Below are 26,200 nucleotides of genomic sequence, written 5' to 3'. Positions count from 1 at the left end.
ATGCACACCACTGGTGAGCCAAACAGTGGAATGCGTTTTACAAAGTTAATGGTGAAATGGCACAACGTTTGGATTTTTTTTTGTTTAAATGCTGACCTGCGCCTCGCCTGAAGTTGATATACCATTTACACATAAATAATTGCAAGTGCCATTATTTTGGCAGCAAATTAAGACTCAATAACATTTATACAAGTTGTGCAGGTAATGTACGTTTACTCAAAAAGAACCATATAAGTGATGTGTGGTCATTGTTCTTTGAAAAAGCAGCTTTTTCAGTAACCCATTGTGTTTTATTAAAACCAGGACCATCAACGAGTTGGATTACAAAGAGATTAAACAATGAAAACAATTAAACAAATTAAAGCAAAACGATAGCACTAACGAAAAGGTCCTTAGAAACAAAAAAAGGTCAATTTGTTGTTTTTCTAAAAATTATCGGTGTGTTCAAAGCTCACTCGCTTAGCGAATGTTTCAGATTGGGAACAAATATGTTTAAATGTTCAGGTAAAGACACCCTTTACTCTACTGCTGCCTCACTGACTCAGTCTAGAATTAAGACACCATTGGCCAGAACAGATAAAAACATGAGGAATGTTCAAATTGTAGCAATGTGCTTAAAAGTTAGGGCAGTTGGTAGGTGAACTTTAATGGCCATAATGGCATTTTTTTTTTTACCTTCAACGCTTACACCCACCGTCCAATGCAGCTATTAATGATGTTTTCACTAATACTAACTGGTTATAGAGTGAAAAAATGCTAGCTGAAAAATACATTTGCTTATTGCAAGACTAACTTCTGAACCACAGCTCACATTTGTCTCCTTAAATTATAAAAATGATTCTTATGTACTAGCACAAAAGAACTCCTGTAATATTCTCCAGTATGAGTCATGATCCCGTGCTGTTATTTACTATTGCTTGATTCAGTTGGCAGCAATAGAGAAATGCTTCTACTCAGACTTGTCAGGCACAAAGGAAGGCCAGACTATCCGATCTGCTTGCATGCACAAAGCACAAAACCCGGATACATGGAAATGCTGTCTATGGTCGATCATACATTGGCGAGTGTTCCTTCATCAACAACAGCATATCTGTCCACATAAAAAGCAGAGAACATTTCCTCAATAAAGTCAAGAGATTTTAGGGGGTTCTGGTTCAGTTAAATATCTTTGGTTGGTACAAAATTCAAGCAAACAGGCAACAAATAAGCTTCAGAGTGTTTGAAACTCCAATACTGCTCTGTTCTCCAGGGCATTAAACTGTTTTTAATACTGAGAGAGAGATGCTTGTGTCATTTCATTCCAACACATGAACCTCACACATCAAGCAGCAAGTGGCACCAGCTTCCAATGCACAGGGCTCCACCCAGGCTAATTTTTCGTACTAACAACTTAGAGGATCTGGCAAGTTTACTTTTGGGATGTAACTTGTTCTGCAAGATCTGTATGTCAGGAGCCAGTGCCACTAAAAGAAATTTTCACATAATATATAAAAGCAGATATAGTCACTCATTAATTAATGACACTTTACTAAGACCATTACTTGCCTAAGGCAATTGAAATAAAATCGATGCTAGCTGTTCTTGAGAAAGCTCTTGTCAAAATAGCTAAGAAGTTCTGAACTAGTTTGTAAAACAAACAACTGAGCGGCAATTCAGATGCTTTTATATTTAGCACTTCTGTAGCTTCATATTCTGGATTTTTGTTTGAAATTTGATTTTGCTGTCAGGATAAGGGGGCTGAATTTCAACATTTTAACACAGGGAACATAAGTGGAAAATGTAAAAATGCCTATCACTGCTGTGTAGTAACTGCAATATCCTGCCTTTCCACATCAGTGCAGTAGGAATGCCGTTCTGTGCACTCAGGCACTTTCATAGCATAGCATAGCAGCGCAGCTGATAAGCTGACACACGAAACTCCTTCAGTTGGCTGCACCCAACAGCATAAACAAACCCAACTTTGAGTAGCAATGGCATCATGATTCCAGCAAAATGTAGGTCTCTGATTCTATAGGCATGAATGAGTTTGTCTTAGTAACATGAATACCATCTGTTTGGCATCTGTGGAATTCTACACAAAATGGAGCCCAATACATACTCCTCAAACGGAATGTAATGCCAGAAATTTCCAGTCTACTGGTAAACTTTAGATAAGGATGGGAACTTTACAATCCAATAGCTGAGTAGCCCAGAGATAAAGTAGATCAGCAAGCACAGGAGTGATGAACGAAAGGTTGAGTTTTAGATGACTTCAAGTTTACGGACTGTGAAAGATAAGTGGGTGGCCCAGGAATGGTCAAGCTTAGAAGAATCAAAAGGCATGAATGAGGGTTTCTGCAGCAGATGAACTGAGACAGGTGAGGGGCATGGGTGCAGAGAGAGTCAGGCCATGTTAGAGGTAGAAACAAGTGGTCTTTGTGATGGTGAAAATATGTAGTTGGAAGCTTATCTTGGTGAAACACTGTATAGGTTATGACCAGCCTGGTTTGGAATCAGACAGTCCCAGAGAGGCAGATGGAGTCGGCAGCTAGGAAACAGTGTTTGTAGCTGGAACCAAGGACAATGCCTTTGGTCTTCCCATTTCTCATTCGTGGGAACTTCTGCTCATCTAGTATGGACGCTGTTTAGGGAGTCTGCCAATTAAGAGGCAGTGGAGGGGTTGAGAGAGGTGTTGGTGAGGTAGAGCTAGGTATCACAACAGTAGAGTGGTGTTGGAGGAGGATGGCGTGGTCAACCATGTCAAAGGCTTCAGACAGTTCGAGAAAGACAAAGAAGGATAATTTATCACCATCACATTCTATGTAATTTGTGACTTTGATGAGAGTCATTTCCTATTGTGACACCCTGAGAACAAAGGGAAAGACTCTATGCCAACCCTTCCTAGACCCTTATAGGAAATATAAAAGTGGGTTCTTGTTTCTCGCCACGACTAAATTGCAAAAGTTCACTTCCTGCACAATTAATTTGAGCATCTCGCAAGTGCTTACTCATCTGGATATCCTTGACAGTTGTTGTCCTTCCTGTTTCTGTAAACAAAACATGCAAGAATTGACCAGATCAAGACCTTTCAATCTTACCCAGTTAATTAGCTGTAAACTCAGCTTTGGTGACACCGATTTTAGCTTGATTGGGAATTTCTCAGCAAGAATTGCACCATGATCAGAACAGGTAGTGGAAGCCTTGCAGTGGATTTCCAAAGGCATTCAATAAGGTGCCACATAAAGGTTTACTGCACAAGATAAGGTGTTGAGGGCGATATATTAACACGGATAGCGGATTGGCTAACTAACAGGAAACAGAGAATTGGGAAAAATGAGTCATTTTTAGGTTAGCAAACTGTAACTAGTGGAGTGCTAGAGGAATCAATGCTGGGGCCTCAACTAATTACGGTCTATATTAACGTCTTGAATGAAGGGACCGACTACATTGTAGCCAAATTTGATGATGATGATACAAAGTTGTAGGAAAGTATGTTGTGAGGAGGATACAAATAGTGCAAAGAGATATAGATAGGTTAAGTGAGTGGGCAAAAAATTGACAGATGGAGTATAATGTGGGAAAATTTGGAGTTACCCACTTTGGCAGAAATAGAAAAACAGAATGTTATTTAAATGGAGAAAGAAATACAGAGGGATCTGGGTGTACTTGAGTTATAAAAGAAGGTCAACATGCAGGTAACTGACATGGAGGATAGAGTATAAAAATAAGGAAGTCTTGCTGCAATTGTACAGGACATTGGTGAGACTGCACCTGGAGTATGGTGGATATACTTGCATTGGAAATAGTGCAGAGAAGGTTCAGTAGGCCGATTCCTGGGATGAAGGCTTTGTCTTATGAAGAAAGGTTGAGCAGGTTGGGATTATACTCAAGTGGAGTTTAGAAGAGCAAGGGGATGATCTTTTGGAAACATAAGATTCTGAGGGGACTTAACATGGTGGATGCTGAGAGGATGTTTCCTCTCATAGGGGAATCTAGAACTAGGGGGCATAGTTTAAAAATAAGGAGTCTCCCATTTAAGTTGGAGATGGGGAGGAATTCCTTCTTTAAGAGAGTCGTTAAGTCTTTGGAGTTCTCTTCCCCAACGAGCAATGGAGGCTGGGTCATTGAATATATTCAAGGCTGAATTAACAAGATTTTCAATTGTCAAGGGAATCAAGGGTTATAGGGGACAGGCAAGAAAGTGGAGTTTAGACTACAATCATCTCAGCCATGATTTTACTGAATGGTGTAGCAGGCTGGGTGGGCTGACTGGCCTATGACTACTTCAATTTCTTATGATCTTATGAGCAGGGCTGCAGAAGGGAAAAGGACAAATAAAAACAAAATTATACTTAGCAGGTGGAATAAATTGTGTTAGTTAAAAAATATAGAATTTAAAATTAAAAACACTATTTAGGAAGAAAGCATAGAGGAAAAAATAGCCCAAGTTTTAAAAAAAAATCTGAACTTGCACTATGTTGTTTTTTCAGTACTTTGTGGTTAACATCACATGAGCCAAACCCTTCCTATGGTTTGAATATTATTTTTTTCCCTTAGTGTTGCATCACAAGAGCTGAAAACACAAGAGTTAGCCCAAGGAGTCAGAAATTGCACCGATCAATTGGCAAGCTAATAGTTAAAAGGACACTATGTAACTCGATTTTTAAAATTTTCTGAACGAAAAGAGCAGGCAATGTTTAACATGATGTTTTTGTCCACTGTTCGTGAAACATCAGCCGATTACTCCTACCTGAAATCAGCTAACTCGGCAATGCGTGTTTCCAGTAAAAGTGATTGAATCTGGAAGATTCCTCATCAGTGGTGATGGTAAGAAATAGGAAAAGCTTAATAAAACAGCATTCATCGCATGATTCTTTTCAGGGTTTTAATGAAGTTAAACCAAAAAAAGGAAACTTGAGTTATCAAGAGTTTGGCAAACAGAATTGTAACTGACATTGAGCCTAAGTCTCAAGTTGTCAAATGATCATAACTCAACAAAAATAAAACAGTCAACTCCTCAAAGGACTGACTAAACAGTTCTATTTTAAAACATTTGCTTTTCCTTCTTTCTAATTTTGACCAGTTAGCCTCCTGCTCTGCTGAAGTGTTTCCAACTTGCTGAGGTACAGATCCTTTAGGCAGTCTTACAAAAGTTAGCCCCCTAACAACCACCTGTGAACTATTTGACTGTAGGTAGTCATACTTGCCCTGACATCTACACAAGTGTATTTCCAACAAGGTTGTTGGATAGATCAGTGATGAGAACCACATCCAAGCTTCTTTGCCCTAACATAGGGACATTAAGGCCAATTATGACAATTACCCCTACCTGATTCCTCATCATTTGTGATGGTAAAAAAAATAGGGAATACTTAACAAAACAATCACAGACGATTCTTTCCTCCCAACTTTTCAGAGTTTTAATGAAGTTGAACAAAAAAAAAATGGAAACTTGAGTTATCAAGAGCTCAGCGAACAGAATTGTAACTGACGCTGTCAACGCTCCACAATGAAACGAGTGATTACAGCAAAATGTCATAAAAGCAAATTAAGTGTTGAAAAGCTTATGGGGGGGGGGGGGGGGGACGGGACCATTCATTGTCAGGCTGATAACACTGTAAACCAAAAGATAAAAAAAACTTTTTAAAAAATCCCCAAACCCGTTTTTTTGACTAAACAATAAGCTTCGGTTGAGAAACTTGTCCAAGAGCGGCAGATTAGTGAGTGTAACAGAAAATTTCAAACAGAGCCTCCAGAACAAGGTTTCATTGACAAACCGCCATCTCGCCCCAATTCCTGTTACATTTCTTCCAAGGGCAGCTCGATCTCAGAAGGCGAACACAAGGGTGGCCGTGAAATGTCCAAGTTTATGATCTCAAGTTTCTCCCAGCCCAGGGGTAGGGAGGTGGGGAGGGGAGGGGATGGATTCCCTAACTCACCTGTCCCAGCCCCCTCCTCCCTCAGCCTCTGCCCCTGCCCCACTGGCCGCTTCTTCCTCCGCTTAACTCGGCTGAGTAGCCCTGCTGCTCCCCCACCCCCTTTCCCTCGGCCGGTTGCCTCTTACCCTCACCGACCTTCACAGGCACCAGTTTTCAGACCCTCACAGCATCTCCCCGGGGCTGGGGCTCGGCTCTCAGCGGCCTTCCCCGAACCGACAATCGAACCACATCTACAATCTCCTCCAAGCGACACCACCAGTATCCCAGCGTTCACCGCGGAAACAACGCCCGCCCCCTCTCTCTCCGTCTTTCCCTCCCTCACCCTCTTCCCAGGGAGTCCGCCAGTATCCCAGCACTCACCGCGGAAACACCCGCCCCTCTCCCTCACCCTCTTCCCAGGGAGTCCGCCAGTATCCCAGCGCGCATCGCGGAAACCGCTCTCCATTCAGATGCTGTCCCGGGGAGCGGGCTCCACCTGGTGACAGACTGCTGTCAATGTAACATGGCCCGATGTGCCCCGTCCTCCCCTCCCGCTTCACGGTTACCAATCCTCCAGGATTGGACTGGAGTTCCTACAAGAAGTAAAGACGGACCCTCAAGGAGAAAAAATCATAGGAGCATTTGACAAAAATTCGTTGAACGCTTTTGTTTGACAGCCTTAAAGAAAAAAAAAATCGAAGATGGGGAAAAGAGGTTGTTTCGCCGTCACTCCAGTGTCATCCAATCATAGGGTGACCAAATTTTCAAAAGTCTGAGATAAAAGCAAAAAAACCGCGGATGCTGGAAATCCAAAATAAAAATAACAATACCTGGAAAAACTCAGCAGGTCTGGCAGCATCTGCGGAGAGGAACACAGTTAACGTTTCGAGTCCGAATGACTCTTCAACAGAACTAAGGAAAAATAGAAAAGAGGCGAAATATAAGCTGGTTTAAGGGGTGGGTGGGGGGGGAGGGACCGGTAGAGCTGGATAGAGGGCCAGTGATAGGTGGAGATAGCCAAAGGATGTCCCCACCTCTTTTCTCCCCAATAATTTATATAGATTTTTTCTTTTCCCACCTATTTCCATGATTTTTAAATGTATTTCCACCTACCTTTTAGCCTTTTTCAATTCCTTCCCCCCACCCCCACCAGGGCTATCTGTACCTTGCTTGTCCTGCTTTCTACCCTTAATTAGCACATTCCTTAGATAATATCACCACCTTCAACACCTCTTTGTCCTTTTGTCTATGACATATTTTGGCTATCGCCACCTATCACTGGCCCTCTATCCAGCTCTACCTGTCCCACCACCCTTAAACCAGCTTATATTTCACCTTTTTTCTATTTTTAATTAGTTCTGTTGAAGAGTCATACGGACTCGAAACGTTAACTGTAACGATGCTGCTAGACCTGCTGAGTTTTTCCAGGTATTTTTGTTTTTGTTTCAAAAGTCTGAACTGGGACACATTGAAAAGCCATGGGAAGGTGGGAGTCCATGATGATTGACATGTTGGTTGACCAATGACAGGAGTCTGGAGAAGGGCAGTTCACAGGATTATTATAGCAGAAGAAGGACTTTAGGCCCATCGTGCCTGCACTAGCTCTCTGAATGAACAACTCATTTAGTTCCATTCTCCTGCCTCCTCCCCATAACTCTGCACATCCATCTTTTTCAAACAAGTCTAATTCCCTTTTGAATGCCTCAATTAAACCTGTCTCCACCACACTCTCAGGTAGAGCGTTTCATACCCCAGCCGCTCACTGCCTGAAAAAGTCCCCACCCATCCCACACCACCATTGTTTCTTTTACTAATTACTTTAAACCTGCACCCCCTCATTCCTCGTCTCTGGAACCATACTCATGGTCTTTTCTGCAGTTGAAGGTAGGGGGGGTCAGGTGATGACATCTCCTGGAATAGGTCCAGCCAGTGGGGAGAGACACAGGACCGCTACATGCAATGCAATGAGATGGACATTTAATGAAAGACCAGGATTGTGCTGGCAAAACCGGACATCTGGTCACCCTCTCTAACTAGGTAATAAATTGAGCAATGATTGGCTTTCTGGTTGGCTGTGGGAAGGTAGGCATAGCAAGGATGGACCAGGGGCAGGAATGTGGCACGACGGGTCAGTTGGCAGCAGGAGGTCATGTGATGACACATCTAGGAATATTTCCAGCCAGAGTTGGCAACCCTGCCCCTTTGCCCCATTTCCAAACCTACCCCCAACCTCTGCCTCTCCAACCCTTCCTGTTATGTCATATTGCTCCCAGAGTTCAAAATAATCACACTTTTAGACCCAAAGTGCTGGAGATTCATCGAATGTATTTCTTGCTGCTTCCCATGTGACTGGTGGATAAATACATTGCTGCTCTGCACCCGACTGCAAAGGCACTCTGGATGTACATTCTCATAACAGTTGGTTCCTAACTCTAACATAACAATATAACAACCTTCTTTCATTTAAAAAATGCCTCAATATCAGTGTAGCAGTTCCAATCATTAGCTCTATATACATGTATATTATATTTAACTAAAGAAGCAAATTTTATAATTAAACTGAACACCTTCACCTGTTATATCTTGTTTTCTTCTCTCAAAACATTATTCACAGTATTGCTTCAATGGTGGGATGTTATCTCTCCAGTAGATTTGGCAATCATTCATCTCAGTGGTGAGCAGGCACTTTGGAGTGGTAATGTTGCATGTGTTGCTCCTGACGTTGTATGAGTTGTGTTTGATGTCACTAATGGTCCAGACCTTTCAGTCAGCTTAAGAGGGGATGTGTCCGACGCAGACTGCTATTTAAACGGCCCATTTAACATTTTACGATGGAGTCTTTGCACTTTCCAATGCCAGCTCCAGCAGGGGCGCAGGGATGAACAGAGGTAGGAGGCAAGTTTTCGAGCGTAATCCCAGAGCAGCCACTCCCCCTTTACTCATCATGAACTGAAGACATGCCCCTTAAGACCTGCCTTCAGTTCATTGACTTACATCGTTTCAAATGCAGATGTCAATCTCCGAAACTGCTTAGCTTCAACCCACTGACCATACTATATCTCTCTCCCCTGACAGTGTTCACTCTCCTACCCTCACCTCCAGATAGTGTTCAGCCCCCCACATTCAGCCCGGATAGTAATCACCCCACTCTTACTGCCAACAGTGTCCACCTCCCACTCTCACCCCCATATGGTGTTCATCCACCAATCTCACCCCCAGCAATGTTCACCCCCTTCCTCTCTTACCCCCAACAGTGTTCAGTCACCCCCGGATACTAATCTCCCCTCTCTTATCCCCAACAGTGCTCACCCCCTCTCTCACCCCCATCAGTGTCCATCCCCTCTCTCACCCCCCCAGCAGTCTTCACTCCCCACTCTCACCCACAGATAATCACCCCCCTCTCTCACCCCCAACAGCTTTCACCCCCTTCTCTCACCCCCAGCAGTGTTCACCGTCATCTCTCAACCCTCCTACAACAGTGTTCACTCCCCTCTCTCACCCTCCACTCTCACCCCTGGATAGTAATCACCCCCTACTCTCACCCCCCCAAAAGTGTCACCCTCCTCAACAGTGTTCACCAGCCTCTCTCACTGCCCCAACAATGTCTACACCCACTCTCACCCCCAACAGTGTTCACCCCCACTCTCACCCCCAGATAGTAATCACCCCCCTCTCTCACCCTCAAAAAGTGTTCACCCCCTTTCCTCAACCCCCAGGTGGGGGCTGGTAAACATTATCGTGAGGACTGTGTATCATGACAATGTTGTCTTACTTCCTCCTGTGATATTGTTCCAGGACAAAGAGCGACTGGTGCATGCACATGGAGTTCAAGTACCCAACTGAACTGGTTTGTTCAAGTTTGATTTATTTATATATATATATATATACACAGATGGCCACATGAAGGTGCTCTTACATTCCTCCCTCCTTAATGAAAAAGTTAAACAATGTTCAAAATCCATGCAATTTGTACAGATTTATTGTTTTTCAATTACAAATTACAAATCACTGGTTTTACCACAGGTTTCCTATTCCTAAGAGGATACCACCTTTCTTGACCCAACCTTTCAAAATTTGAGAAAGGACCTTGACCCTTCTGGGCCTGAGTCTGAGGGGAGGGTTTATCTAAGGAGGACTGATTTTGCTCCTGACCTTCAATGGAAACTTCCACTTTATCAGACATGTCTGACTGGCTCTGACTCAGGTCTGAACTGGTTTCAGGCACAAACTGTGTTGGAATAACTATTGGTATCCTACTCGTATCCCAACTATCCAATTCACCAGATGCATTTGATTCTTCCCAACTCCCTTTTCCTTCATGAACCTCTGAAGGTAAAACATGAGTTGTATGTATAAACCTAACCTTTCCACTTCCAAACATCTTGGCTAAATATGTGCAAGAACCACATATTTTCATGACTCTTCCTGGTGGCTACTTCAACCACTTGTGATGATGACCTTTCTTCTGGTTCAACTTCAGACTTCTTTCTCTGACTCTACCCCTATTGTGACTCTCTTTCTGCCTAAGTTGTTTCTCTTCTACTGACTGTGCTAAATGTGGCTTCAGAAATGAAAACCTTGTTCTAGGCTGTCTTTTAAGAGACAAGTCAGCTGCCAGTCTGCCAATCGTAGCGTGAGATATGTTATGATAAATAAACAAAAATGTTGCCAGTTTGTGATTCAATGACATCCAACATTTTTTTCCAATTTGTATCTAGCATTTCTTAACAAGAGCACATTTAACGATTTGTGCTGTATGCTCTGCTGCTCCATTTGAAGTAGGATGATACGGTGAAACTCTAATGTGTTTTACTCCATTCATTATCATGAGTTTTGCAAACTCTTCTGAAAAAAATTGAGGTCCATCGTCGGACACAATTTCCTTTGGGATTCCATAGGCAATAAAGAATCTATGCAAAGTATGTAGAGTTTTGCTAGTTGTTATTCAATTCATTGGAAACCTCTCAACCCACATTGAATATTTATCTATCACAATGAATAGCTGCTGCTCTTCAAATTCTGTAAAATCTATGTGCAGCCTCTGTCACACTCTAGCTGGCCATTTTCATGGTTGCAGAGGTACCAATGATGGCTTCTTCTACTGCTTGACATACTCTACACTGTTTCACTGTGTCTTCTATGTTTTATTTAACCCTGGCCTTCAAAAATAGCTTCTGGCCGGACTCTTTGTCAAGCTCATCCCTCAGTGTTGATCATGAAGGTCACATAGCAACTGCAATTTGTACCTTACAGGAATTACAACCCTGGCTCCCCACTTAACACAATCTTTATCAATTAACAACTCATTCTATGCTTAAAAAGGGCCCAATTTCTAAATCCAGTATCTGTGTTGGCCACCTATTTGCGATATAGTTGATGACCTTGCCAATACAGGGTCCCTGTGGGTTGTTCTATCAATGTCATCTGCTGTGACTGGCAACCCATTACATTTGAAAAGGAAAATGTATCTTCTTTTACCTCTACTTCTGATAGGGATGGTCATCTAGATACCAAATTGGGATTACAATAATCTTCCGATCATCCTGTTAGGAAGATATAATAATATTATTGGAATTTATTGTAAAATAGGGTGTGTGGTGTGTGTGTGTGTGTGTGTGTGTGTGTGTCTTAATTGAATTAAAGGCAGCTGTCTGAAAGCTTTGATGTAAACATGGGGGATGCTTAGAATATAAGGTGTAAAAGGATATTTGCATTTTTAAATAAACCAGACTTTGATTGTTTTCAAAGGAAGTGGTGAAATGTGTCACCTAACCAGGTGAAATTTAGAAACAGAGTGTTTATTTTTCCCAAAGATTGCAGGTAAAACTTAGTGCTATGAGAGATTTTTATTATCAGAAAGATAAAGTCCAAAGACATAGTCAAACAATGGGAATTTGCATTCAAAGGGGAAAATATTTATAAAGGAGCAAAGGCTGTGCATAAGAGTAGGCATGTTAAGATCTTACAAGTGTGAAAAGCCTTCAGCATCTATGCATCAAGCTGCTGTCTTCAAAGAATTGAAGTTAAGAAAACTCACTTTGAATTCGACTGGTTCAGGGTATCACGTTCTTTGCCTAAGTTTTTTAAAATCTGTGGGCAGAATTTTCCAGTTGTCAGGCAGGCGTGCGCCCAACCCAAATGAGTGTAAAATGACGTGTGAGGGCGTTTGTGTGATGATGTCGGGACACTCGCCCTTCGTGCGATATTTGGGTCAGTGGGCGCGCACAGGAGTCGGCAGCACGCCCGCCGACAATTAGCAGGCCCTTAAAGCACCAGTTGAATTAGGTTTCTCGCTGCCTGTCCAATCTTACAGTTGGCAGGCAGCTGGAAAGGCCAAGCATCCTTTGGGTTTTTCCAGAAACCTCATCCACAGGCGGGATAAGGTTTCCAACTGCAATTAACAATTAAATAAAAATGTTAACATTTCCTTCAGAACATGTCCCTGCTCAAGTGACAGTCACATAAGGAGACATCTTTTTAACATATTAAAATTCTTTATCTATCATTTTTTTTAAATCTTCAGCTCGTAGGCAGCTCTCTGCCTCGGGGAGCTTTCATTGCATGCGCTCATGTGCATGTGTGAACTTGCGCGCTCGCCCTCCTCCTGCCCTGACCCAGGCAGCGCTGAACGTTGCATCACGTGGTTCACGCTGGGCGGGCCTTAATTGGCCCACCAACGTGAAAGCGCGGTCAGGGCCTGAAAACAGGCAGCGGTCGTTTTCACAGCCGGTCCCATCAAGCCCGCCTGACAAGGGCAAAATCCTGGCCTATGTGTCTTGCTGTTATGTTAACGAAAGTTTAACTGGGAGTCAGATTAAGTAGGGGATTTAGAAGTTATCATGGTAGTAATTTGTAGATCTATGTATGTGTTTAAAATCATTTCTCTTATTAATAAATGTTTAATCTAATTTTGTAAAAACCTATAAGCCTTGGAGGTCTTATTACAACTAAATTCAAGGCACGCATCTCAAAATTTATACAAGTTGTGGCAGTTGTTTCAAGTTTCCCCTTGGGAATTTGAACAACTCAGCATTTATCATCACCTATGCCATAACAAGCAGTTGCTTTGGATGTTCTTGGTTCTGGAGGTTAGCTGAAAGGAGTTGTCCTGTTTCCTTTTCGACTGTGGCTTTGCTGACTTGTGACTTGCTTCCAGCAATCAGAGAGAGAGACTTTTTTTACTTGCAAGTGCAAGGATATCTAGTTGATGTTCTTCAGCTGTGATCTTCACAGCACACACTGACACAGCACACAGAGACCAGGGTTGCAGTTGGATTTTAATCCCTTTTCCTATGTATTGCTGGAATGGAAAACAAATGGGTCTTTCACCCAGAAACTGCTTTCTTTCAACTCAGTTCGTGTCAACAGTCTGGGATATAACTCAACTGGAGATGGTAATCAGCCTCCATTATCTTTGCAACGCTGGATATTACAGTTCAGTTTTTCTTCATTTGAAGTATCTCTGACTGAAGTAGGCCTTGACACCTTTTAGGTCTAGCATTTCGTTCTCTCTGGACTAGTTGGTCAAGTGTAATCTACATAAGAATTTTCCAGCAAGCGGTTACTTTACAGTCTCAGCTAGCTTTTGCTTATATGTCCTTTTTTAAAAAAAACACATCTTACTTAAAAGTTCAGTATGTCCATTGGTAATTCAGGGCTATAATCTGTGGTCAGGCTACCAGCCCAGGATAAACAAAGGTGACAAGGTTTGCAACAGATACCTTGACAGAGCAGGCATTATTGTCTGAAGGAATAAAGATCAACCTCGATCTTACCTGTCACATACCCAGAAGGTACGATCAAACTGAACAGGGAGGAGTCTTCTGCTCATCCCTCAAGGCAAAGCTCCTACTATACATTTAAGTGAATCAGGTGGAGACAACCTAGTACCTGAAACACCAAATACTGCAAATTCAACTCCAAACCAACAATATCTGCCCAAAGCAACTGAGCCTACCACTCGTCCAAACATGACTGTCTGAATTTATAAAGTCAGAGGTTTGGTAGGGGCCAGAGGGAGAAGGATAGCACATGAAGAAAGATTGTATTGTAAATATGTTGGGTAAAGACTTGGGGGAGGTGTAGTTTAAGGGTGCTTGGCATAGCAAGGGTTAATGCGGGACTGGGGAAACAGTTCCCCACAGATTGTGATGTAGAGAATTGCATTATAGTGGACTATGGAGAGAACCTAGTAGAAGTCAGCATGAAGTTAGCTCCTAGTTTGGGCTATGCTTTGTACATATGTGTATCATTGTGTGTTATTGATAAAAATGTCCGTTCAACCTTACAAGCCTCTAAGTCTCTTTACGAGACCTACTAACAACCCTTAGAACAGTGGTGCTCTGGATGTATTTTCTCAATAATTATGAATATGTAACAATTATAACACCTCCTCTCAATTTCAGAAACCCCAATTTTCATTCCCCAGTTTTCAACCCCTCCCCAACTCTGATTATCAGGACCTTCCACTCTGTCAGTCCTCTTCCCCACACTTCTGCTTCACCCCTTTCTCTCCCTCTCAGAACCACGATAGGGTTCTGTTGTCCTCTTCCTCCACCCCACCAGCACCACTCCAGCCCCATTCAATAGGCCATCCTCCACCATTTCCACTGCCTCCAGCATGTTGCCAGTACCAAACAGATCCCCTCTCCTTCCCTTTCAGCAATCCATAGGGTCCATTTTCTCTATCACTTCTGGATCCTTTCCTCAATCACCCTCAACACATGCTTCCCTTTGCATGGCACATTCCCAGGCAAGCACAGGAGATGCAACACTTGCCCTTTTAACTCCTCCCTCCAACCATCAAAAGGACCAAATACACCTTCCACGTAAATGTGATTTGCTTGTACTTCCTTCAAGTTACTACATTGTATTCACTGCTCACAAGGCAGACTCTTTCACACCGGGGAGACCAAATACAGGCTGAATGATCACTTTGCGGAACATCCCAGTTCAGTCTCCAAGCGTGACCCCAAGGTTCCAGTTGCCTGTCATTTTAATTCCCTTCCCCTTCCCTCCTTGTCCTCAGCCCCTTCCACTGTTCCACATAAGCTCACAGAATCACAGTGCAGAAGAGACCCTTCGGCCCATTGAGTTTGCACTGACATGTGAGAAACACCTGACCTACCTACCTAATCCCATTTACTAGCACTTAGCCCATAGCCTTGAATGTTATGATGTGCCAAGTGCTCATCCAGGTACTTTTTAAAGAATGTGAGGCAACCCCGCCTCCACCACCCTCCCAGGCAGCGCATTCCAAACCATCACTGCCCTCTGGGTAAAAAAGTTTTTCCTCACATCTCCCTCAAGTCCTCAAGCCTCAGCTCAACGAACAGTACCTTATTTTTGTACCTCATCTGCTCTGAAGAAGAGTCATATGGATTCATAACTTTAACTGTGTTTCTCTCACCACAGGTGATGCCAGACCTGCTGAGTTTTTCCAGCATTTTGTTTTTATTTCAGCATTAGCAAGATTTTGCTTTTATCTTATAATGCCTCATCTTTTGCTTAATGATGGAATAATTTATTAACGCAAAGTTGCCTGTAGTTTGTCAAATTAAATTAAATCCATGCCAACATTGACTATTCCACTTAAATGGTGCAGCATCAGCAATGATACATGGCAGCATTGACATAAGGAGTTAGATTTTACCAGCCCTCGGAGGACCAACTGGGAGACAGGAGGAGGCTATTAAACAGTGGGTGGGGTGCCAGTCAACTTCCTGCAATCATGCTATCATGCCAGTGCTGAGGGAACATAGCAAAAGAGCCTCCTGTTCTGAACCCAATTGAGCCTCTTAGGTGGCCAATAAAGGGTCTCTGCCTGCTTCTGGTGCCATTTAACCAATGGCTGGTCACCTTCTGCCTCATGGGAAATCCACCAAATAAAGCCTGGCAGCCTCCCCTTTTCAGGCACTTTTTGGTCCAAGGAGGGTCCTCAGTGGCAAAGGCTGCCCCTACAGTAATGGAACCACCTGCTCTCACCAACCACCCACCTCCTTCACCTAGGCCTGCCTGATTTGTCCTGGCATCCCAGGCTCCACTTACCTGTTTGTGAGGGTGCGCAGCCATCATTGTGCCCTCCTCCTCCATGTGCAGCGCCAGAAGAGGGCAATGTTGCTGCTGATGCCACTCAGCCACCAAGCCTCTGATCGCTGGAAACTCTTGGAGACAGACCGCCACCCTAATGATGACTGCTGAAAATATATAAGCCCGGATTCCTGCTGACTGCTGAAAATGATCTGTCCACCCAGCCACCTGACCCCACTCCACCCCTCCCCCACAAGTTACAGGCCCATCAGTGGGACCCCATTGAAACTCCAGCCAATGTCTCACATCTTGAAGGCCCAATGTCTAAGTTGGCAATATTTTGTCCTGTGGTCACAAAGAGAAAGACAGTGAATGGTGCACATGCCAATTGCATGTTGCATTACCAAACTATTCTGACAGAAATAAGCATTTTGCTTTATTGCTGACCACAATAAATAAGGAAGGTTATGATCATGCTGGTGGCAGTTTGTCAGGCTAATGTTCACATTCCAGGTCATGGTAGAGACTTGTATAGTTCTGGAAATCTTCAATACAGCTGGCTCTATTGCTCACATTATACCTGGGCAAGGATCCATCTAACAGGTCATTCAAAGTAATTAATACAGGTTAATGAATCAAGCCAGGCCATTTCATTTTCTTTTATTTCTTTATTCAAGGGATGTGGGTGTCACTGGCAAGGCCAGTATTTATTGCCCATTCCTAATTGCCCTGGAGAAGGTGGTGGTGAGCCGCCTTGTTGAACCTCTGCAGTCCACGTGATGTAGGTAACCCACAGTGCTGTTAGGGAGGGAGTTCCAGAATTACAAGCGTCTGTGGTGATTGACATCCTAGGGTGGTATGATAGACCTGGGGGAAAACCATGGGTCTAGACAAATAGAAAATGGATTATCTTATGGTTTATTCACTTGTTATTCCTACCCAATATTCATGAAGTGCTTTGAGGCACCCAGGCAACGTGATAAGGTGTTATATAAATATAAATTATTTCTTAACTAAGCAATTAGGAGGTTTTTTTTTGTAAGAATGCAAAATGAAATCATATAGTATGGAATAAATGATGACACTAGGTGGTGCAAGAACTCACATGATTGCGACCCAGTCAAATTTGCCAGCAACATTTTGATTCTCGTTGCACATTGCATAGGCTGATAAATATTATCTCCGGCAGCTGGTTCTTAGGCCATTGTGTCCTTTTTAGGTGTTAAAATAATTAACAGAAAAGTCTTGTTCCATTGTTAATTAACAACAGAATTACCTTCGAATCCCAGTGTGACTTTATTATGGAGAAGTCCAGTTACGTCATCAATAATATGTCACTCTTCCCATGGTGTTTTTTGTGATGGACACTAGTGAAAGGGCAAATACCTGCAGGGCACATGGTCATTAGCAACAAAGCAACACATGAAAAGATGCATAAAGAATGCAGATCCAAAGACTAAGAACACACACAGGTAAGCAGAATAATTTTAGAAGGCAAATCACTAGTACACATATAGACATCTCCCTTTACATTCATGTGTGCTGAAGTACTGTGCACTGTCATGAGGATCCAAAAGGTGCCAAAACAAATGTGTTTACCTCTTTGTTTTTTGATTTGGTTCATGAGACCAATTCAATTGCACTTTAAAAGACAAAACCAGGAAATTTACCATTTTTTTTTTTAAGACTAGCAGACTTTCTCTCTGATGACTGATGACACAAAACATTGGCAGGAAGGCTACTCTTGAAGAGATTGATAAATGTACCAGCTATCTGGACTGGTATTGGTAGAACCCATTGTAATAGGTCAGCTGTGAAAAATGTTGCTCGTGAGATTGATCACACAAGCTCCTGCACCAATTAGTTTTTTTTTGTTGCTTTTTCATGGGTGTGAGTGCCGCTGGCAAGTCTTGAATTTGTTGTTCATCATAACTTGCCCTTGAGAAAGTGTTCATGAGCCGCTTTCTTGAACTATTTATGTCCATGTGGTGTAGGTACACCCACAGTGCTGTTATGGATTGAGTTCCAGGATTTTGACAGTGACAGTGAAGGAACAATGATATACTTTCAAGTCAGGATGGTGTGGACTTGGAGGGAAACTTACAGTTGGTGATGGTCTCATGCACCTGCTGCCCTTGTCCTTCTAGATGGTAGAGGTCACTGGTTTGGAAAGTGCTGTAGGAGGTTAACAAAACTGAAGCTCATGGAATAGGAGGTTCAGGGTCCACTTGGAAAAAAATTGGCCTAAGGGCAGAAAAAAGTGAGTCATGGTAAATAGTTATTTTTCAGACTAGCGGATGGAGAACACCACTGTCTACCAAGGGTCAATGCTGGCACCACTGCTTTCTTTGCTGTATATACATTACTTGGATCTTGGAATACAGAATACAGTTTCAAAACGGGTCGACAGTATGAACATACAAACAAAGAGTAGGCCATCCGGCCCCTCAAACCTGCTCTGCCATTTAATATGATCATGGTTGAAATGACAGTAACCTCAAACCTGCATCCTGCCTACACTGGATAACTTATCACCCCCTTGCTTACCAAGAGTATATCCACTTCTACCTTAAAAATATTCAAAGACTCTGCTTCCACCATCCTTACAGGAAGGGAGAGTTCCAAAGGCTCACGACCCTTAAAACATTTCACATCATCTCCGTTTTAAGTGGGCCACCCCTTATCTTTAAACAGTGACGTTCTAGATTCTCCCACAAGAGGAACCATCCTTTCCACATCCACCTTAAGTTCCCTCAGGATCTTATATGTTTCTATCAAGTCACCTCTTACTCTTCTAAACTCCAGCAGATACAAGCCTAGTCTGCCCAAGCTTTCCTCATAAGACAACCCACCCATTCCAGGTATTAGTCCAGTAAACCTTCTCTGAACTGCTTCCAATGCATTTCCATCCTTCCTTAAATAAGGTGACCAATACTGTATGCAATACTCCAAATGTGGTCTCACTAGTACCCTGTGCAACTAAAGCATAACCTCCCTAGTTTTGTATTCAATTCCCCTCGCAATAAATGCTAACATTCTATTAGCTTTCCTAATTACCTGCTGTACCGGCATACTAGTCTTTTGTAATTTGTGCACTAAGATACCCAGATCCCTCTACATTTCAGAGCTCTACAATCTCTCACTATTTAAATAATATGCTCATCTTTTACTCTTCCTGCCAAAATGGACAATTTCACCTTTTCCCACATTATACTCCATTTGTCAGATCTTTGCCCACTCAGTTAACCTATCTGTATCTTTTTGTGGCCTCCTTTTGTCCTTTTCACAACTTCCTTTCCTAACTTTCTGTCATCAGCAAATTTGGCAACCATCCCATCCACCAGTTCATCTAAGTCATTTACATAAATTGTAAACAGTTGAGGTCCCAGCACTGATCCCTGTGGCACACCACTCGTTACATCTTGCCAACCTGAAAAAGACCCATTTATGCCTACTCTCTGCTTCTTGTTAACCAGCCAATCTTCTATCCATGCCAATGTGTTACCCCCCCTATATCATGAGCTTTTATTTTATTCAATAACCTTTGATGTGCACTTTATCAAATGCCCTCTGGAAATATAAATACAGTACATCCATTGGTTTCCCTATCCACAGCATATGTTATTTCCTCAGACAACATGATTTCCCTTTAACAAACCACATTGACTCTGCCTGGTTACCTTGAACTTATCGAAGTGCCCTGCTATAGCATCTTCAATAATAGCTCCTAGCATTTTTTGAACTTCCCTTTTTGAATAATGGAGTTACATTTGCTATCTTCCAATCTAAATGGGACCTTCCCCAAATCTAAGGAGTTTTGGAAAATTAAAACCAATGCATCAGCTCTCTCACTAGCCACTCCTTTTAAGACCCTAGGATGAAATACATCAGGACCTGGGCACTTGTCAGCCCACAGCTCCAACAATCTACTCAGTATCACTTCTCTGGTGAATGTAATTTTCCTGAGTTCCTCCATTTCCCTTCCATTTCCTGATTTCTAGCTGCTTCTGGGATGTTACTTTTATCCTCTATAGTGAAAACTGATGCAAAATACCTGTTCAATTCATCTGCCATTTCCTTGCTTTCCATTATCAATTCTCCAGCCTCACTTTCTATCGGACCAATGCTCACTTTGTTAACTTGTTTATTTTTAAAATATTTATAGCAACTCTTATTATCCCTTTCTATATTTCTGGCTAGCTTTCTCTCATACTCTAATTTTTTGCTCCTTATTAATCTTTTAGCCATCCTTTGCCGTTCATTATATTCTGTCCAATCTTCTGACCTTCCACTTATCTTTGGGCACAATTATATGCTTTTTCTTTAAGTTTGATACTATCTTTAACTTTTCTAGTCAGTCCCTTGGACATTTTCTTATTTGTTGGAATGTATCTGTTGTGTATTCTGAAATATTCCTTTAGGTGTTTGCCACTGCATCTCTAATGCCCTATCCCTGAACCAAATTTGCCAATTCACCACTCCAAACTTACAAGAGTGACAAAGAGTGGGGATGATACAAATCACCAGCAAAATGACAGATAGGCTGGCAGAATGGGCAGACAAGTGGCAGATGGAATTTAATACAGAGAAGTGCAAGAAGTGCATTTTGGCAGACAAGGTAGGAAGAGAAAATATATATTCAATGGCACAGTTCTAAAGAGCGTGCAGGAGCAGAGGGACCTGGAGGTGCATGTGCATCATTAAAAATGACAGGACATATTGAGAGAGTAGTTAACAAAGCATATGGAATTTTGGCCTTGATAAATAGACTCATTGAGTATAACAGCAGGGAAGTTATGCTGAACCTTTATAAAGCTCTGGTTAAGAAAATTGCATCTGGTCATTACACTTTAGGAAAGATGTGAAGGTCCTTAAAAGGGAGTAGAGGAGATTTAACAGAATGGTTCCAGTGATGAGCGATTTTAGTTACAAGTTTAGGTTCAAAAAACTGGGATTGTTTTCCTTCAAACAAAAGAGATTGGATAGAGGTTTACAGATTATGATAGGTTTGGTTAAGGTAGATAAAGAAAAATTGTTCCCATTAGTTGATGAAACAGGAACTAGGGGACGTAGACTTAAGGTTTTTGGGCAAGAGATGCAGGAGCAATGTGAGGAGGAATCTTTTCATGCAGCGAGTGGTAATGGCCTGGAACTCGCTGCCCATGAGGGTGGTGAAAGCACAAATAATCAATAACTTCAAAAGGAGGTCATTGTGCCACACCCTACCTGCCCAGCCACACCCCCACTACACCCCAAAGGCCTTGTAAGCCTGTACCATCACATCACTCCTCAAACTTACTTACTTTGCAACCACACTAACCATTGTCTTTCCATGCACTCCTCCAGATCTTCATCTATCTACCACTTTACTCAGAATCATCCTTATTTAAGTTGATGTCTTTCCCTGATAGTTACCCTCACCAGCAATCGATCGACCACATGCTATTACTCATCGAGCTGCTCTTTCCCCTGTTTTAGGAGTGTATTAGAATACTAGAGAGAGGGAAAGAACCAAAGGTAATTTGCCATAGGTTTCACCTTTAAGCGCAGAGGAGAAAGTGAGAGATTAGTGGTGTTTTGGCAGCCCTGAGCATTGGAAATGTGGCAATGGGACCTCACGGCTACCTGAAGACAGAATTAAATATCACCATCCTACATGTCATACGGCTCTCAGTCATGATACAGTCATATCATGAGTGAGTGAAATAGCAGCTTCACACTTCTAAATTGCAATGCTCTCACCTTGCCAGTACAATTTCACATCCTTTTTTCCTGCCAGGGCTTTCACAAGTACAGCAGCAGTTTGTAGATGTCCAGAATGAGTAATCTTCACAAGAGCTGATTCCTTCAGAGGGTGCAACATCATAGCGACCATGCACCAGCATAGGTACTTGCACTTCAATGGACTCAGTTAGACAGTTAATTGGGTTTTTGCCTGGAGGTGACTCACAGTTCACAAGTGAGCAAAAGCAAGCAGTGGTTGCAAGGACAGTAATGGAGACTCAGAGTCAGAAAGTGCAGCCGTTCCAACTTCTGCTCAGCTGGACACAGATCATATATCTCAAAGGCCTTGGATGAACAGGATAATCATTGATGGCAACAGAAAAGCTGTAACATACTTGCAGGACTTACACACACAATTCCCATGATTGAAGAGAGAATGGAAGAATCCAGGTGAAGTGTGAGTGATTAATATCACTGAGCTTTGTGTGGATGCCTTCTTCCATGAATAAAGTGGTCGCCTTGGTGAAATTTCACTCACAGCAGTCAAGTGAATCCATACAATTTTTGACCATACAGACTCTGGATGCCAACATTTCTGATACCTTAAATAGGATGAATGTCTTATGTCAATGTATCAGTAATTACATTGTCTAGGACCAATAACAATCTTCTTGCTGATTGACAATTACATTGTTAAGACAATTGCATTGTTAAAACAGGTGATGGGCATTGGTCCTATAAATGGGTACAGCTGTAACACTCTTGTGTGGAAGGGATTGGGAGAGTTCTTTTTGATACTGTAATGTTGTCTTGAGAATAAACCAGCTTGAGGTAAAAGATTAGCTTGGGCTCATTCTTTCAATGACAAGCACTTATTGTGAGTAACACCTTAGACTTGACTGTACAGCCCTGCACTGGTCTGCACCTAGTTACTTTGTTGGAGAGTGGTAGGAGAAAGCATAATTGGGCCACAAGAAAGACGGTAGTGAAAGGAGGCATGGAAGTGGGGCCTCCACTCAAAGTGCCCCTCCTTCTCATCCATTGTTTAGCCCCCTCAGTCAGTACCTGACCAGTTGCCTCTGCCCCTGATGGCTGCATCTGTCCCTGCACAAATGCAGGTGGAGCAGTCTTTGATGTAACCCTCACGGGGCTCCAAAACCCAGAGGATGTTAGCCAGGAGGGTCTCGGCTATCAGAGCTGGGATTTGAGCAGGCTGTCATGACCTTTGCTGAAACCACAAGGTTTTCACCATGTAGAATTAGAAGGAAAAGGAAGAGCAAAGCTTTGTAACTCTTTTAGAGTTAAAACAATTAAATTAAATTAACAAAATGAAGGACAAATCAAGCACAGCCCCTAATTCAGGTCAGCTGTAAAACTAAGGACAATCTTTAAAGGAAACTTATAAACTTTAAACCAAAATGTGATTAAAGGGGTCAATAAAGCACCCCAGTCCCCGCGGTGCCCACCGAGCATGGAAGACCTCAAGAGTGCCGGCAGACACCGGAGGTGCTCCCTCCCTAGGGACACCCGGCCGCGAACGTAGCCGCGGAAGAGGGACAAACTATCGGGCGGGACTCCCCAGTCGATCGACCGCTGCCTGGACCTGTTAATGGCCAACTTGGCCAGGCCCAGGAGCAGGTTCACGAGGAGGTCCTCCTCCTTCCCGACACCCTTCCGCACCGGGTGTCCGTAGATCAGGAGCGTGGGGCTGAAGTGCAAACAAAACATTAATAAAAGGTTTTTTAAATAACTAAAACGGGAGTGCAGCCTACCACACCCTATATACGCATGGTCCACGGACTGCACAAGACCGCAAAAAGGGCAGGTGTCCTGGGAGGCCATGAACCTATGCATCCTACGGTTATAGGGGACTGCTGCATGCAACACCCTCCAACCCAGGTCCCCGATAGAAAGGGGGAGGACACCTCCGTAGAGGGCCCCCCATCGGGGGCCTCCGCCACCAGATGGCATCAAGGCATGCCAGGGTGTGTCCGGAAGGCGGACAAGGGCAAGAAAATGGAAGGTGTGCAGTAGCAGTCCGTACAGAAAGCTCCTCTGCTCCGTGCCAAATGGCACAGAGGGCATGTCCCAAAGGCGGCTCATATTGTGGGGCACCAGCACCCGAGGGAGGGTTCGGGGCTTGGGGCCAATGTGGAATTCCGTCCGAACAGGGGAACGCTCAGATGGAAGACCACAGCACACCTGGGTCACCTCGAGACCTAAAATATCATCGGGTCCGAGCACGACCGTTCTCAGGTCTTGGATGGCATCGGCTGCGACCTGGACACTCACAGACGTGCGTCACGCCAACTCCTGCGGGAGCATCCAGCCCAGTCCTCCGCCACCCAGCACATCCCCGATCCTGGTCACCCCTGCGGCCACAGGCCTCCTCTCCGCCAACCATTGAAAAGGACGGAGGGACGGATTCCTAAGCAACGGCTCTCTGACGATAGCCGCTACTCCTGACGGGGGAGAGCTGCGTTGCGAGGCGACCATGTTCCAGACTTTGATCAGGTCCTGATAAAAGATGGGCAACGCCTGCAAGGAGCCACCGAGGCGCCTCTGCTCTATAAACAGGAGCTGCACGTCATAATTCAGGCCGTGCACCTGAAGGAAGAAATACGTCGTCAGGGCCACCATCTTGGAGGAGGCTCAACGTAAAGTTATCGCTGCAGGGTCTGAAGGCAGAAAGTCACCACCTGTGTGCATAGGCACACTAGCGCCTGACCGCTCTCCCTAAGCGGGAGACTCAGAACCTCAGCAGCGACCCAGTGCAATCTTTTGTCCCAGAAGAAGTCGACTAACAATTTCTGGATTTTTGTGACAAAGTCTGGGGGAGGGGTCAAAGTGACCAGCCGATACCACAACACGGCGGCGATCAGCTGGTTTATGACCAGGACTCGACCCCGGTCAAAGCTTTGTAGTTGCACAAGGGTACTAGAAAATGTTATATTGTGAAGCTTCATCAGTTCACATAAATGTAATTCTTTTGTAACACATTTCTGTCTTTCCCAATTTTGAATGCTGGGTGACTCTTAACTTGTTTGATGAATGGAATAGGGACCAATGAGGTGATGTGCAAGGTGTGGTTGGTAAGTTGTTGGATTTCTTTGTTTAAGCAGCATTGTAGAGGGCTTGTAGGAAGAATGGTTATTGCACACAAGTCTGGTACTAGTTTACTGGTGAACCTTTCATTATTTTAAGGCATTTCTAACATCCCAGGCAGCAAGGTGAGCAGCTGGCAGTTCATTTCCTTCATCACCTATTCATTTTCCTGCTCCTCCTCAGAATGAGGATCTGAACCCTGCCTTATTCTTCCAACAGGTCTGAACCTCACAGCTGTGTGATATTATGCAGAGCACACCATGACCATTCTAAACACCCTTGTTGGCACATACTGAAGGAGGCCTCAAGATCTGTCTAGACATCATGAACACATGTCCAGCACAACAATGGCTTGTTCAATCACATGGTTAGTTATATAGCACTTGCTGTTGAGCTGCATTGGTCAGGTATCATAGGCTAAGTTTGAAGTGGGTATCTGCTGATTCCTAGCATCCTAGCATTAAGTGTGCTTTCAGGTCTGAAGACATCAAGGAGTTTGGGCTGCCACAGATTGGAAGAATCATTGCATCTCTGTGGAAATCATGCACACACCTGCAGAAATATCTTTCTTTGGTTGTACGCCAGCAGCACATTGATGGAGTGGGCTCCTAAGGGTGGTTGAATGTTCCTGGTTGATATGAAAGTGTTTGATTTCTACATGTGTGCAGCTAATGATGCCTTGTGCCTATGGAAACAAACCCATGCGTTCATTCATCCTGACTGCCATAGAGGCAGAAGTCAGAGCCCTGCCAAATAAGCCATCAGACTTGTATCTTTGAGTTTTTGACTCAGACTCTGGATATGTTTCCAGTCATGCCCTGAAAGAATCTGGAAGCAAAATTGAGGATGGTGATAAGTTTGCCAGCCACTGGTAACATGTGGATATGGGAACAAGTAGGCAACTTCTAGCTGGCTCAGGATGTCTGCCACTTGACATTGCAATCTGAATCTCCTGAAACACCACTGCTTGTACATACCATGGAAAGTCTGCCTTTGCTTGTGCACCTTGTTGTGGGGTGTGCACCATGTGAGCTTCTCTGCTGCTGCCCTCTGCTGTTCATCCACAGGTTTCCCAAGATTAGGCTGTTGTTACTGTTTATACTGGTGCAGATCATACTTAACTTTGTCCAAAATCCAACCCAAGACCCCAATCTGCCTCCATTCTGATGTGACGCAGAACACGCCCAAACTGCAGAAAGCAAACCTTCATCAAAAGTATTCTGAACAAACCCTTCCCCACTAGTGATAAGAAAACTGCAGTGATTTCTCAGTATTTATTGCAGTATTCCCATAATTTTGTTCCAGCCGCCTCAATTGTAATTGTGTTCTCATCTAGCTTTTATTGACGAGTTTCAGGGAAACCCTTGGATGTGCTATGGAATTCTAAAGTCAGTTGAAAGATCACGTCAATTGAACATATGTTAATAGGCAACCTGTCTCTCCTG

At 43.4% G+C, this 26,200-nt stretch overlaps 1 protein-coding gene across 4 annotated transcripts in view; it reads right to left on the bottom strand.

Annotated features, from left to right (window-relative positions):
• plekhm1 (pleckstrin homology domain containing, family M (with RUN domain) member 1) overlaps positions 1-6,208 on the bottom strand; it is a 50,176-nt gene extending 43,968 nt beyond the window's left edge. For 2 of the 4 annotated variants that reach the window (XM_041173296.1, XM_041173299.1), the window contains exon 1: positions 6,054-6,208. The gene's annotated coding sequence lies outside the window, so the exon portion shown is untranslated. Of the gene's footprint in view, positions 1-4,729; positions 4,801-6,043 lie in introns of those variants that run through there. The other 2 variants (XM_041173297.1, XM_041173298.1) reach the window with 2 other exon arrangements.
• Positions 6,209-26,200: the final 19,992 nt, after the last annotated feature.

The sequence above is a fragment of the Carcharodon carcharias genome, chromosome 23, assembly GCF_017639515.1.
Source record: "Carcharodon carcharias isolate sCarCar2 chromosome 23, sCarCar2.pri, whole genome shotgun sequence".
NCBI classification, from domain to species: domain Eukaryota; kingdom Metazoa; phylum Chordata; class Chondrichthyes; order Lamniformes; family Lamnidae; genus Carcharodon; species Carcharodon carcharias.
This window is presented reverse-complemented; position numbering and strand designations above follow the sequence as displayed.